Here is a 17,056-nt window from a genome sequence, read left to right on the forward strand (position 1 = left end):
GGCTAAATTTTCTTCAAATATGGTTCTTCCTTTAAAATTTGGTTTAGCAATAAGTTTTTCGGCTTTCTCCGCATCACAGCACAGTTTGATATCAAGCCTTTTTCTAATATTTTCCATTGTCTTACCAAACACAGAGTTGTTCATGAGTTTATAGAAATCTTTTTCAAAGTCATTAGTTGCTTTAGTTCTCATTTCAGTGTTCAAGTCGATATATGTCTTCAGCCAAGGTGCTTGCTTATACTCTAATACCCTGTGTACTTTCTTCAATTTTAAGCCCATTTGTAAAAATTGTTTCAAACCCCTGTAATGAACCACATAATGATCTTTGTCATATAAGGTTGTTAGTAATTTTGTATGTTTTGAGCCATCAGGAACTCTGTTCTCAGCTCCTAGTGGGAGGTCTGAATGGAGATCATGCAAATATTCAGGATATTCCAAGTCGCATTCTAAGATATAACCCACATCTGAATCGTCGGGGATCGCTGTTACATCTATATCGGTATCCCCCCACTTGAAGCCGCCATATGGTAGAAATTGGCTCATTGCCCATCCATACAAGTTATTGGCATCTAGGTAGATTAAATAATTAGATTCTTTACTTCTGTCATAGTCTTTCATATATTTATTATTAGCTTTCCCATACCTATTACAACACTGAGAAATCCCACCTCTGGTTCCTTTTTCTAACATTAAAATCATGTTATAATCAGTCAATAATTCTAATTCCTTTCCAGTGGTTTTTAACATAGCATCCCAAGAGAGACCGGGTGCAGTGAAGTACCATGCAGGATCCAATTTGTAAGTCCTTATGCAGACATCTCTAAAATGTTCCATAATATCAGCTAAGATCAGTACATCAGTCTTCACATACAAATCAGAATACTCACCTAAATTTTTAATGTTGAAGGTCTTCCATACTGTTTTGGCATGTGCATAGTCCTCGTGTGATATATCCGACTCAGTCATTTTGTTGTAAAATTCTTTTTTGTTGGGTAGTCGTGTTTCGTCACATTTATCCCACGAGTCCATATAATCATACGGATACACGCCTTTTCTGGTAACGAGGTCCAATTTGTCCTTGGGAAAGAATTTGGCTGTTTCTCTGAATTCTTTCACATTTTTGGCTAAACTATCAATGCTGCTAGCCATGAACTTAAAAGAATCCAGAAACCTCAACTTTATTCCGGGTAGCTTGACCTTTTTACCATCACCTGCATCTACCCATTCCGCTCCAACCTCTTTGCTGAATGAAATGTATTTTTCCTCAGTGTTTGGAATGACATCGATATTCCCATTATCACCACCTAGCTCTTTTATGAATAAATGAGAATCGTACCCAGATAAGTTGTGAATGAAGACAGGAATGAGGGAAGGGTATTGGTACATTAAGTTACATAATTTATGAGCTGGCCCTCTATAGTTTGATTCATGTTTGGATGGATCGAGTAAATGGTCATGATCCATTATTTTTTGGAAGTCCTCAGAGTCTTTCGGCGAATATGGTGATGGTACTTCTTTGATGTTAAACCCGCAGATATGACATATATGGGTTCTCTTGAAATGCCTGTCATCTTCATCAGTAATTTTGATTGGGTGCTTCTTATCATAAATTTTCTTTATCTCTAAGGCCTCAGCTTTCAACGTTTCGTAAAATACTTTAGTTGCATTTGGACCTCTATATGTGATAGGCGGTTTGTAGTCTCCGTGCTTATATTTAATGTAAAGTGAGAAACTCATGGGTTCATGTTTTTGGTACTTCTGCATGTAAGAGCTCTTGGGATCTGGCTGACATGTATCTATCTTAGTTGTTAAACTTTCAAAATCTGCATACATTACAAAAGGTGCTCGTAGCGATTTATGGTAATGTTTGAACTTTAATTTTGAATCTTTTTCAGGCATTACTATTTTAACAGCCTGATTTTTCTTACAATCCTTTTCATGCGTTTGAAGATCTTCCTCAGAGTGAAAAAATAACAGGCACCTTTCACATGGGTATACTCTTCCATTATGCTTGGTTAATTGCCCACATATTAATTTGGACATGTCTTTTATCCAACAGTAATGACTGTTCCCTTTCTCGTTTCTTATGTAAAGTAAATTGACATGCTTATCTACTTTATGCTTAGTTATTCTTAAGGGGTATATGTTAGTCTTTTCATCGTATGAGTATATGTTCACTGATATGTTATTCAATTTTTCGAACCTTTCGAGTACTCTGTCTTCCATCTTTACTGGGTATTCAATGCCTTCGAACTTTAGCTCATTTTCATATGGCTTATATTTGGTGACTCTTTGGGCATCTTTTTCTGCTGGATGTAGTGCAGACAGTATCGCCCATTTAAAACACTCATTATCATTCTCATTTTTTACGTTTATGACTGCTTTTTTAGCTTTAATCACTTTTGACAAATCAATGTAGGATGATCCTCTCAGTGGGGTGTACTTATTGATCCTCACCTCAAGACTTTTGATTCTAGCAAGCGTCCAACCTGAACCCCTTGCAACAAACTCCTCCATCTCCGTCAATAATTTTTGGATAACTGATCTGTAATAAGCTACCAAATCAGTTGATTCTAAGATGACTTCATTTTTTGTTTTGAAGTTTTTCTCCATTTCTGTCATCGTTTCATCTTTCCCTTTTTCATAGTCACAGAGAAATTGGAAATTAACCTTCAAGCCATGCAGCCTCTTCAGATGTTTTGTAATAAGACCCCGGACCAGTGATGAAACATCGTTCAAGAAGTCTTTGGGAAGCATCAGATTGTGCTCATTTTGGACATCATACGTCACCAAACGGTTTTCAAAAGCCGTATCAATTTCATTGGGGGTATATAGCCTTCTCTCTCGCGAATCTGAAAACAGGTCGGAATCAAATTCGAAGTGACGGTTGAACAAAACGCTTTCTATGTATGCTTTGATGTCTGCCTTCCTCCGTAGTTTGGAATAGCCTGCGATGCCACGCGATCGACAAAATTCACGTAGTTGGTTAATGGTCATATGATGCAGCCCCTGCATATTGTCAAAATCATCTCTGTGAACCTCCTGGCTGGCCTTCTTAGGCTTATAGTTTTGATGAGCTTTAGTTTGTAAGTGCTTATTTATGCTAGATTCCTTTATTAACTTTCCGCAACACCTGATTTTTAGCTCCCTCTTCTTCTTTCGCTTGATAAACAAGTCATTGTGGAACCTGGAAAAGCCGTTGTGGTATTGAATGAGGGCGATCAGTTCCACCTTTTTAAGTTTCGAGTATCCTCGAATATCATTTTCTCGACAGTAATCTTGTAACTGTCGAACTGTGTTTGATTGAAAATCCATTTTGTCTTTCTATATACTACAAACCTTCTCTTTAAATGCTTTTATTATTCACTAGGTATTATTAATCAATTACCCATTGTCTCTCCTTTGACGCTCTAGAAGCCATACATAATGGTGCACTGATGGTATAAATTAATACCCTCACTAAATATACCATGCCAGTGGATTATGTGGGGGACGAATGTCCCCTTGCAAAAGAAGCATGCGATGAAGAGGAAAAGTGGCGTTTGTAAAAGCGGCGTTTTGGAAAAGTAGCGTTTGTAAAAGTGGGTTCGATTTTAATGGAGGGTTGGAGAGCCATTGTTTTCTAAAAGTGGGTTCGATTTTAATGGAGGGTTGGAGAGCCATCACATTCTAAAAGTGGGTTCGATTTTAATGGAGGGTTGGAGAGCCATCACATTCTAAAAGTGGGTTCGATTTTAATGGAGGGTTGGAGAGCCATTGTTTTCTAAAAGTGGGTTCGATTTTAATGGAGGGTTGGAGAGCCATCACATTCTAAAAGTGGGTTCGATTTTAATGGAGGGTTGGAGAGCCATTGTTTTCTAAAAGTGGATTCGATTTTAATGGAGGGTTGGAGAGCCATTGTTTTCTAAAAGTGGGTTCGATTTTAATGGAGGGTTGGAGAGCCATTGTTTCGCCCCCAAAGGTCACTGCGCCAGCTCTCTCATTTGTACACTACTCATGTTAAGCTTCACTTGATGCATTTCATCCGAGTTAATAATACAAGAAAAAGAAAGATCGATCTTTTCTGAACGTCCCGTAGAAAGAAATTATTTTTTCCCTTTGAAATGCAATCAGTCATAAAAGGTTTGTGCCATATTTTACTTCAGCTCAACTTTTGTCTGTCAGCTTTTGCTATTGCTATTACTTTCATTATAACCCTATCGCTTTTACCACTCGACCCCATAAAACAATAAACACTTTTCTTTCTTATACCATAAGATACTGAATAGTGGATGATGCATCAATCGATGACGACATTTGCTATATAATCTAGTTTGCTCAAGTGATTTGATAGACATGAAATAAAAAGACGGCTTTCTTAGAAATTCGATAGAAGATGGATAAGCAGAAAAATGTTTTGAGGTCTAGTATGTCTGAGCAAACATTAGATTAGTTTGCGGAAAAAGCTGAAAGTAATATCGAAAATAATTAACTAGAGCCGAGACGAAAGGTTTAGAGTTGTCCTTGCAAAAGACTGAAAGCGGTACTGACATAAAATCGAAATCTCAATGTATTATTACTTGTTTATACTTTGCCTTAAACAAAAGGAAGTTTTTTATCTCATTATTTCTTTTGCTTTCAGTATTGTTCCTTAATATATTTCGAACTGTTTATATCATCAGCTGTATTTTACAAAAACTGGCAGTTATAAAATCCGTGATACCTGAAATCTAAACTTATATAATTTATTGAGACAAAACTGCATGTAATATCGATATTTTATGTACTGCTACTCATATGAATTTACTTTAGCTAAAAAAAAATTTTCCAAATTATATGATTACACAAATTTGCTTTCTTTAAAGGTACCCAAGTATTAAGAAAGATTTCTGTTGCTATTTATTTAGATAAAACGTTGAAAAATAAATCCATATGCTAGTCTCAGTATTGCAAATTATTCTTTTGTAAATTAAGATGCATTAATTGCTTTATTCTCGATATATTTTTATAATATATTTTAATTACTATTATAAGAAATTATAGCATTGCCTGATGTGCGCTTTGGCGTAAATGGTTAGCGTTCCAGCTAGCAAGCAAAAGATCCATGGCTAGGTCCCGAGGAGATAGATCATAGTCGATCTCTTCCGTTCCCCAGCTCCACAGTGAACCCCGAACTAAAATAAGGTAGACGATAATTTTTCACTCTTATAATTTCTACATTATTTTCATGGAGGGGGAGGCGGAAGTATACAAAAGTTTACAAAATCTGGTTCTGTCTTGGATACTGCTTTGCAATCCTGTGGCTTCGTGAACAATGTTCATTTTCTCGGGTTCCTGAATAAAACCCTATCCCATTCTAGTGAAGTAATCGGTTTCCGAACGTTATTTAGCTAAGATTTGCAATCCTGTAGCGAAATAAAACTTGGGGGAAAGGGAGGAGAAGCAAAAGAAGAAGGTCAGGAAGTTAAATAGTAGAAAAGAAAAATAGGTGTAACTGACAGTAAACTGAAGATGAAAGAAAGTGTAAGAACAAAATGGAATATTTATTGTATTTATGTTTTATTTGGAATAAAACAAAAATTTAATAAACTTTCCATTTGTTCTTACACTTTCTTTCGTCCTCAACAGTTTATTGATGAAACGTTTATTAAATTTGTATTTTAAGTACGTTCAGTCGTTACTAGATGGTGATTGACGCACAAATGTTAAAAAGCATTTATTTTAATATCGTTTGCAGCTGGAGAAAGCAAGAGATAGTAATAAGCTTTCTTACCTAATGTGCATTAAATAGACAAAAATATGGATGTAAAGTGCTTCACAATATCATGCTAAATGCTGATATTCGCTAATTAAACCAATATATAATGCAAAAATTATGCTGTAAAATTTTATTTCATATACGGATATAATAAAAGGAAACTTTTAGGGATTCTGAGTGGCCGATGCATAATTTAATGTTTAAAATAAGTTTTCTTTATTAAAATAATAATATATTTGAATATTTTTTTTAATCTCGAAGAAGTCTGTTATATTTCTTTTTTAACAGTACGTTGGCATTCTTTCTGGTGATATGGCAAATACTACCCAAAGTTATTTCTTCATTACATTCGAACTTATCTTTTTCGCCCAAGCATTCCTGCGCCCTTCCGTATAGCCATCTCTGATCCTTTGATTTCAATCTCCGCAATCCTCTTCTTATCCTTTCACTTTCTTCTTTTGTTTTTCTCGGTTAAGAAGAATATCTTAGTGTAATGAAACAGGGTAGCGTTCATTATTTTTGTCCTTTTCTATACCGATCTATAGCGGAAAAAATCGGAATTTCAAACTTATACTGACGAGAAATAATTTCAGCGAAGCCCACTAATATTTGCCTCTTTCATCGGGTGACTAATGTGTGTTATTATGACAAAGACGCGATGGCTATATGCCTAAGGGAAGGGATGCCTTTGTGGAGGAATTCGTAAAGTAAAACTGACCCGTTGTACTCGTACATGGTAAAAACCACAAAAACACCCACGCAGGCAGCCCGTTCGCGGGATTCGAACCTCGGACGGAATTACCAGTGTTCAGCGACTTTATCGCTCGGCCGCTGGTGGGCCCCATCATCGTGTTAAACCATCCTATTTTTTAATATCATCTATCAGTTTTGTGTTCCATAAATTAACTTTTATGGATAATTAAACCATAATTAATTATCCATAAAAGTTCCTTCCAGATTCTCTGTGTTAAAAACATGATTTCTTCTAGAAGTCTAGAGTTCTTCATCTACTTCCAGGCGTTTGAATTTGAGAACATCTATGAAAGAAAGAATCTATGTATAGTTTACATGAGAATAGCTGAAATTATTTTAACTTCTTTAAGATGTCCTTTTTTTTCGTAACGAAATCTTTATAAAACGGATTGCGTCTTAGAATCACAGTTTTTCCCTTCGAACACCCTAAATTTCTAGAGGTTTGCTCATGATATTCAGCGGTTTGTTTTTAAAAGCTTTGTTAGTTAAAAAAAATGTTGCATCAAGAACGAATGTCGATAGTTAGAAGTTCACGTTTTACCAAATAATGTAATTCAGATCCCGATTTCTAGACTTAGTATCATGTTCTGAATGTTAAGTGGATCGTATCATTGATTAATACGGCATGATGGTTTTAAAGAATAAGTTATGAATGAACATATATAGCAAATTTAGTAAATTTATTGATTGATCGGTACTAATGAAGTTAATAATATCGAATAATATCATAATAAAGACATTTGTTACATGCTTTCTTGTATTTTTTTTTTATTTATTTATTTACAATCATTAATTTTACTCCTTGGTAGTGGTACTGAAATTACGATAGCTTATTTGAATATGGCAAAGCACGTGAGGTCAATCTACCTCATAAGAAGAATGCCGACTTGAAGGGCTTTCTAAGAGAACCATGGAAACTCCCATACAGCCAGGTCTTTAGCTGGGATTCAAACTGCGAGTGTTCAGCGACTTTTCCGCTCGGCTGCTGGTTGGCAGGCTGGTTGCTAGTACTACCTGCTGGTTGCTGGTTGGCAGGCTGGCTGGCTGGATGCTGGTACCTAAGCAGGGAAATGCGTTCGTAGGGAACTTTTTAAGGGAAATTAAATTGCATTTGTTCTGCGTATGAGGAAAACCAAGAAAACCACCTATGAAGCCAGTCAGATCAAAGAAACGATTTTCTTCCCGGAAATACATAATAGTTAAGCTTTTACTCTTGTAACATACGTATATTTAATTAATGTATGCTACAAAAATAATAAATTTAACTGTTTTAAGCTCGCTTTAAATGCGTCTACTTTTCATTAATAGGTACAGCATGTAAGCAGAGAGGACGCTTGTCAGTTTGTCTTTAATATTTGTCAACTCACAAAAATCTGTAACGAACTTTAAAATCACTCAAAATTCTAGCTCTTAAGTTCTAGAAGACAAAAGCTGCAGAATTTATAATTTTAGCGCAAAATATTGTTTTACAATTAGCTTTGTTGCATATTTGAAATTCTGCATTCTTTTAAACTTTTTCGTTCATATTTATGTGAGGTTTTAAATTTATATTAAATTTCCATCGCTCTTCATTCAAAGTAAATGGTATTTGAATGTAAAGTAAATGAAATAAAAATGAAAAAAAAAAGGGGGGAATGGGAAGTGTTTCTAATTCACCTGCATGACATTCACAATGTTGCGAGGTTATCCCAAGCATAAAAGAAAAAAAAATCTTCATCTTGACAGCTGTGTCATATTCATTATGTATTATATTTCCCTTCCTTGTTGCTCTTTTGCTCTTTACATAGAAATTTCATTCATTTTCCTAAATCAAACTACACTCCTGTCGAGTAATTCTTCAGGAATTTAAAAATATGGCATAGTTTAAACAGCGCCATTTGTAAGGAATTATCGCATTCCTCCGTTTGTACTCTTGTGGTGTAAGTGGTTAAAACATTCGGCTAGCAACGGATGATTCGTGGTTCGAATTCCAGCGAGGGCGCGGTTGATTTGTCATGTTTCTCCGAAAAGCCCAATAATCTCTATCTACACATTTGAAAGCAAACTATACAGGCTGAGCCGTGATTTGGGAGAATTAGAAGTCCATGTTATTTTGAAATATATCTTCTTTTTTACCCGCGATTTTGTCTTCGGAAAAAATTATTCCATAGCTTACTAGATTACATATTTAATTCACGTATGTGCTTAGAGAAAAATGACTTTTAAATTGTTTCATCTTTTAATTTTCCTGTGGATCTTTAACCATCTAAGCAAAAGTACAAATCCACAGCAATATTAAATATAAATAAATGGCAAAAAATTATCATTATTACTATTGTTTAGAATAACAATTGTTCGCGTTATTAAGCATAGGTTTAATACTTTTTAAAATCCTTAGATATATTACTCTAAAGATACAAAAAACTGTTACCAGTATTTTAGCTAAGCTCTGACATTTAATTTTTTAAAAACTAGGTAGTTCAGGGTTGCTTTTTCTTTTTCGAGGATTCTTAAATTACACATTCCTACTAATCAACTACCAGATCCAGGCTTTGATCATCATCATCATCATCTAGGACAATAGTTAAAACCACTTTTCACGTACATGGCAACCCTGTAGAATTAGCACCAATTTGGCGATAGAATAAATTGACGGTTGCTTCAAATTACCTTGGTGTATGATACTAGCTTAAAAGTGTATTAGACGGAGACTAGGTAGTGTGATGCTAGCTTAAAAAGGCATTACCAGCTTGTCGTTCCATTTAAAAAAACTGACTAGAAGCCCGGCTTTTTTATATAATTTTTTATATTCTTGTATAATGGTCAGTCTTGATTTGATAATGAATTAGCAACCATCAATTTTAGTTTGGACACCAGCTATAAGAAAGATAATGTGTTTTTTTCCAAGCCAGGTATTTTAGAAGAACTGAACCGCACTCCTGCCTTGCAATTTGATTTACTCTAAGATGAAGCCATAAGCCTGAATACTTACTTGAGATTTCGATGTTCAAAATATGTTACGTGGTGAGAAGCATATGTATTGCTATGTGATAGATTTGAAACCATTGATTTAATATTTTAACTATTATGAAAGCAACTGTAGATTAACAAAGCTGAACTTCACGGTTTCTGCAATGCATCGGGCCGGTGGTTTGGCTAAATGGAATGCAATACAGGCTTTTATTAAACGAGCAGTTGAAACTTTCAAATGCGCCTCCCTGGGAATCCAACCACAGGTGTTGCAGATGTTAGATCTTCTAACGGCTGCTTCGCAAAGGTATGTGTAAGAAGAATGTCGTAATTCCTTGCCAGCAATACTTTCATAACTTTTTTTTTATGAATCATTGCTTTAAAATAAAGCCTAATATTTTAAATAATATTCTTTTCAGTTAGAATCATTTAGCTAAATAACGATATTTTTCTGTTGACGTTTGATTCATGAAATGAGCGAATATAAATCGAAAATAAAATAGCTGAAAACTTAGCTCTTTTTTTCCACCATTAATTCTAGAAAATAAAATGGAGAAAAAAAAGTGCAAATTTAAAAAGGTTAAAAATTTCCTGGGTTAAAAATCGAGACGATTTTTGTTACATTTTGGCGAAACTCTCTTAAACAGCTTTCGCTCTGTTTTATTAATTTTTTAGCACTTTCCTTTCCCTTCTCAGTGTACCCACTGAAAAATTTTTATCCATTCTATCAATCAAAAAATGCTAAATCATTTTATCTTAAAGCCTCATTCTTTTTATATTCATTAAATTTTGAATGCATGAAATACAATAAAATATTCAAAATAATAATTTTTTAGCTGAGCTAGTTCATAGATAAATTAAAATTATAATTATTGAATGCCTCAAAAAATGCTTTTGCCTGGAATGTATGCCATCCAGATCCCATTAATCACACCGATGAAATCTTTGGTTATCACGACGTGTCAAAATATGCCCTCAGGCCATCGGAATATTTCTGTTCAGGGGTCAGAACTAACACCTTTGACGCAATTTTTTTATATACAGTATCTCTGCACTTGTAATTTTTCTCGAGACACCAGAATTATTATCTCAGAAAAAACAAAACACGAAACATTTTCACATGGCCTTCTGAATGATATTTTGTTTTAAAGGTGATTATTAGCAGATACGTTATTTGTGAAATTCAATGGTAAAAATCCTCCAAATAATGTCTGAAATTATTCAGATTCTTTTTCAATATTCTCTGCTCGTCAGTGTAATGAAATGAGGAATACGCAATGAATGTTTGCACTGAAAAATTAATTTAATATAAATATATAAAATATCTTAAATATTCATTTAACATGTGAAGTATTTTCCAAAAAATATAATAATAATACTTTTGTTGCATTTTTTTAAATCATGTAACTATAAAATAAAATAACTTTAAGATAAATTAACCTATGAAAAAAGTTTTGATGTGCAGAATAATCGAGATAAAAACATAACAGAATTTCGAAACCGTTAACTAGCTTCTTTATTCTGTAGGGATAGAAACTGACGAATGGCATTACTAGTTTTCAATGTGAATGGCAAAAAGCAAATTATTGTGATAAAGATAAATTTTTACATTTCTTATTTTACGTAGTCTTATTGACACTTGCAAGTATGTATTCATTGTATTAGGAAGCACATAAATTGCATCTTGTCAAAGTTGAAAACGTTGCCTATTCAAGGATATAATATCTCTAAATAGAAACTATAGTGTCGTCAAGAAATTGCGCAAAAATATTTTATTAAAAAAATACTAAAATGAATCAAACTACAACCATGGACTAAGCTGGAAGAAGGATTATTTAGAGAAGCAAAAAGGGAAACATTCTGAATATCGCCACAGTAAAAGTTCAAAATGTGAGGCTTTTCCTCGAATACATGCACGAATTCGCGGCCATTTTCCTCAGTCCACTAATGCCTATTTTTTAAATTTCATTTTCAGTGTTTTCATTGAGTTCGTCAATTGAGTGTGAATTGCTCAGATAAACATAATTTAAAAGCATAAACATAATGTGTGCTTTTAGGAGATCCCATAGAACAGTGTTTCTCAACTAGATTTACTCCAAGGACCGGTAAAATATTTCGGTACGTTCTCGCGGATCGGTAAGTTTAATAATTCGACCCACTGGCACAATGTTTTTCACATAAATTAATTAGGAAGACAAAAATAACTAGTAACTTCGCGGACCGGCGGTTGAGAGCCGTAGAAAACACTGTGAAGGTAACAAATCAGGAGACCATGAGGGCCACGGTCCTTTTGAAATGAGTAGTTAATCAGCTATAACGTCTGTGTAAATGGCACTATTTTATTAGACATATGGTAATATTTTCAATTCTGCTGAAAACAGCAAAAGCGCTCGTATTCTTCAAATTATACAGTAAACTATTGGATGATATTGGTGTACATAGTTCCATATTTTGGCGTAGATGCAGAGCACCAGACACCAGTTTTGGCTAAATGTAAAAGTCTGTTGTGATATTCATGCGGATTTTATGTGCTTCGTTTTCGTGTGTTTTGGCTGCTAACATTACCCGCTTAAATGAAACCGAGCTTCCTCCTCAAAATGCACAGGATCAAGTTTTCTACTCATTTGGGGTTTATAAACAATCTGAGCCACTGACAATAGCGCAACCACTTCAACTATCAGACGTTGTTACTTCTTGAAGAATAGGAGCACGATAAGAGTGGAGATTCAACTTTCCCAGAGTCTTGTGTGCACTCCCATGTGATAAATTTAATTACGACATCTGAATGCTTCTTCTTATACTTTTCATTAGTGACAGCAACATTTTATTCCTGACTTCACCCATTTTGTCGGAACTCAGATGAGAAGGCCAGTCACATCCTTTCTTATGATAAACGCTTCGAGTTTCTCGAAATCGGTTTACAAAGTGAAAAATCGTTGTCTTGTTAGGTTCTCCAGCATTAAGAAGGTCTGTTTAATACCGGCTTTCTCACACTCTTTATTGGTGACTGCAACACTTTATTCCTCATTTTGTCCGAAGCCAGATGAGACAAGCGGTCGCATCGCGGAAAATCATTGTCTTATTAGATTAAAGAGCGTTTAGTGAAGCCTCTTTAAAGGTTTCAAAACTTTGAAAGACCTTCCTCCTAAATGAAAGCAACGATGTAAGAATACATTGCCAAGTATTGCTCAATCAAAAAAATTCGCTTTGCTTGGAAAAACTCCATCTCTATCTTGCACCAAATAAAAGATTTGTTTAGAGATAATAGCATAAGTTACAACTTAAATTTTAAATGGTTTATTATTTGTACAGTATAGGGATGTCATTCTTTGAAACAATTTTCTATTAATATCCATTTTGGAATCTCCACAGTTATTGAAAGCTTGATGTGAGTGACGTTTTGATCAGTTGATATTTGCAATCTTCGATTTAAAATTATTACTGATTATGAGTATGTATTTAAAATATTTCCCGCTGTTTAAAAAATCCATTTCTGTTCATCATCATCCAATTAAAAAATTTTTTCTGTCACGTTTCATGTTTTAATTTGTAATCTTAAATACCAGACTTTAAATTGAGAGCCATTAGGTTTTCCGAGAAGGGAAACCTTAATTATTCATACTTCCTCCGGAAATCATACCAGACGCTTTCCGATTGTCATCTGGATGCGTTGATCACTAGCCAGGGAGAAAGAGACAAATTTATACTTCATAAATAACTATCATAAATCATCATAAAAGTTCCGGCACCTTTATGCAAGTTGGCAACTATTAAAAAAGATAAAATCTTTCATAACGGTGCCTCACCATAAAAATGCTCAAGTCTTAATGAGTATCGGTTAACTTCAACAAAGCAGTTCTTTTATAAAGGTGGACCGTTATATAAATGTAGATTTTAACAAAAAATGAAAATTCTGCTTGCACCTTTATGTTGGCAGCTTTACATGAAGAATGCTTTTTACGAATTAAAAACTGATTTTCTTAACGGTATGAGCACTTCTAAGCCGAAGCATCCTTATGAAGCTTTCTGTCTTGAATAGAGATTATGAAGCTTTCTGTCTTCAATAGAGATTATGAAGTTTTCTGTCTTGAATAGAAAGCGACTAGCATAAACGGGCGAGTACCATAATAATGGCATCCTGCCCCCGTACACAGAGGGCGACTGTATGTGAATGAGGCGAGACTCAGGTGGCCAAATCGGGAAGATTTGCCATCCGTCATATTATAGTTGGGAAGTCACTGTCGAGTCATTAGATTATTTGTGAGATAAATGTAATGAAATGTCAACCTAGTGTTGCTAGCAATCATACCCGAGGCTTACCAGTTTCTGCGTAAATGAGCTGAATATTATACTGTAAGGAGCCTTTAATTTCTTACAAACTGTTTCACTTAATAATAAAAGTCTTTAAATGTCTTTAAAAGTGCTTTAAATCTAGCGTACAATCGTAATTGTACGCTAGACTTAAAGCAGAACATTAACAAAGTGATATTTTCTAATTTTTGGAGATGAATTAGAAGAAATGGAGTTGAATACGGTGGAATTAGACCCTAACAAAAACAGTTAAATTTATTAATTGCTGTTGATTTTAATGAATTCGAACTAAATTAAATGGAAGTAAATAATAAACATAAGGTCATTAAGGTTCACTAATTCCTGTTAAAATTAAGTGGAATTAAATTAAATGACAAACAATTAAGTTCACTAATTCTCTTTCATTAAAATAAATAACTCAATTAGCTGAAATTAAATCATAAAAACAAATAATTAAGTTTACTAATTATTCATTCTGAGTTGTGCTTTGGTATTAATTAAATCATTATTAGATTAATCATTAATTCGTTCCTTTTTGTGAACGAAAGACTGGAAGATGTGCAAGTCAAATTTCTTCTCACTGTAAATCTGACCATAAAATCTAATCCGGAAACATAAAAAAGACCTTGATATGATGACCTGTAACATTTTTGCTTTGCTAATTATCTCTGCAATGAAAACTGCTTTGCGTAGACTATGCCATCACTCAGTGATATACTATGATACATATGACTTGCGATTTCTAGTGAAGGTCATTGTATCGAACATTTATCTTCTTTTTTGCTGTCAGTAATTTTATTCCAAATTTGAAATTCACTTTCATTTTAGTTACTCTAATCCGATTATTCTCAATCGCGTAGGATAAACTGCATCCTGTACGATAAAAATACCATTAAATTGCGAGGAAAGCACGAGAAAAAAATTAGTAATCACCAAATTCGGCACTCACGTTCTGAAATTTTAGTAACTGCAAATTATTCGTATGTGTCGGAAATACTTGCAAATAAATAATATCCGTGAAATTTTAAGGAAAACAAACAATAGACATCGAATAAATAAATATCCCTCTCCCCACACTCACTCTGTCTTAGTCTGAATTTCAAGAATATGACGTGTTCCTTCGTTCTCGTTTATTAGTGATGCGTAACTTACTATTTCACTTCTTTTGTTAACGAAACTTTATTTCTCCCTTTTTATTGTTCAGAGTGACCTCAATAGTATACGAACTTCCACGCGATGACCTTCGTCGAGGCTAGTTTCGTGACGTCACTGCCGTTTGCCGGCGAAATGTTTCCGACGCAAAACGCTGTCATTTCGTGGCGGGAATTTCTGACGTGCGCATTTTGAGCATCATTGTGCGGTATATCAAAATATTATAGGAGCATTTGTTGCATTTTAGGTAAGTATTAGCAGTTTACTGTATTGTGATGTGCAGTTTATAGCTTTAAAGGTCTTTTTTTTATTAAAACTATTGCACATTCAATTATGAGGCATAAATAATGTAGCATCCAAATAAATATACCATATTGAATAACTGCTAGTCGATCTTCATATGAATTCGAAGTGATAGAATTAATTACGACTTGTTAAATAAATAAATAAATAGATGGCAATCCTTAACTGTCAAATTCCAATATAACATTTGGAGAGTGTTATAAAATCTTATCCTTTCCGCATAAAATTAGCGATTTCAAATAGAACGTTTGTGAAGTGAGAAATATATACTCGTTCTTAGACAACTTGCATTAATTATAAGAAATCGGTTTAGTGTATTATTGTTATTATTATTATTATTATTATGAGCAATATCTATTCGTTCCTACGTGCATGTATTTGAAAGTGGGAACTAAATAAACAAACTTCCTACTTGAAATATAAACTGACAGGAAATCTCAGAAGTGTACTTGTCTGCTCTCTTTTCGATAAAAAAGGAGAAAAATATGTAAAAGTCTTGACTATTAACACCATTCTAAATGTTATGTTAACAAATCAGTACTATTGTCAGATGTCACCAGGGTAAATGTAGCCTAAGAAATATTTCATTTTGAAAATCTCTAATGTTCGTTTTTGTATTTCTCTTTTGAATTTAAATGAACGAGTCGAAAATTTAGCGAGAAAAATTAAGAGATAACTTCTGTCTTTAAATAAAATAAAAAATGAGAGAGATGAGTAAAGGAGAGTATTTGGCTAATTACAGATATATTACTATAAAACTTTATTCATCGTTAAGTTTCATAGTTGATGCAGTTGTATATAGGTATGAGAATTAGAGAGAAATTCTCTAACTGCACCTTTGCTGTAAAATGTTTTCACTTCATGCGCAAAATATTATTAAGAAACGTAGACTGCTTTATAATTCTTCTGTTTACACCATTAATAAACAGTGTACTTTTACAATCTAAAAAATAAGTGAAACAGTCTATGGTAGAATAGAAACCGCTTTAATATCGGGGGAAAATTAGAGGTACTTCCTAGAAGCCATTTGTTAGAAAAGTAAATATAAATTGAAGGTTAGAAATTGCGTATAGAAAAATAAATATAAATTAAAGGTTAGAAATTACGTATCATTTTGATTTAATAATTTGAAAGAAATTTTCAGTGGTATAGAAGTCCATCATTACAATAAAATTTTAAGAATTTTATGTAGGTATAATATGCCACCATTTGAAACGTGATAGGCTTTTCTAGTGCCCTAACATTTCGTTAAGATTTAAAATAAGAAAATGTGTTTACCTTTTATTATTTTCGCAAAAAATAGGTAAGTAAATCAAATTTAATATAAATAAAATAAAAGCGAAATTATATATTTTGCATTCCACAAAGTATCAGATTTTACTTACTCATTAGCAATGGAAAATACCTTAATATATTTTTTTTAATTCCTCCATCGAATTTCGTACGGGTATTCACTACTAGACGAGTCTTAAATTCAGTTGATTAATTTCTTTACATTTTGTGTGTATGTGTGTGTGTGAGAGAGAGAGAGAGATATACAAATATAATTGCGACTCTTGACCTCGAATATCGTACAACTTCGATTTAAAAGTAATTTATATGTATATATTAGAAGTAATGTGCTGAATTTCTAGTATCATCTCTTTTGTCAAGGAGATAAAAATTATGGTTTTCCTTCTCACGATAATATAAAAGTAATCATAATAAAATAAAGGCAATAAAGTAAGGCAATTTACTTTAATAGCCTCTGTAAAAACAATAGCCTATTACGAAGTTACGAAATTATTACTATATATTTATTTCTTTGTAGTTTCTTTATTATAATTTTATATTTAGTTCTCTGTAGACAAC

At 33.5% G+C, this 17,056-nt stretch overlaps 1 protein-coding gene across 1 annotated transcript in view; it reads left to right on the forward strand.

The window, feature by feature from the left end:
• Nucleotides 1-14,994: 14,994 nt before the first annotated feature.
• LOC118199372 (calcyphosin-like protein) overlaps nucleotides 14,995-17,056 on the forward strand; it is a 42,637-nt gene continuing 40,575 nt past the window's right edge. The window contains exon 1 of the mRNA XM_035371214.2: nucleotides 14,995-15,149. The gene's annotated coding sequence lies outside the window, so the exon portion shown is untranslated. The remainder of the gene's footprint in view (nucleotides 15,150-17,056) is intronic.

This window comes from Stegodyphus dumicola, chromosome 3 (genome assembly GCF_044657685.1).
Source record: "Stegodyphus dumicola isolate Sdum_Otavi_A_Nest chromosome 3, ASM4465768v1".
NCBI lineage: Eukaryota > Metazoa > Arthropoda > Arachnida > Araneae > Eresidae > Stegodyphus > Stegodyphus dumicola.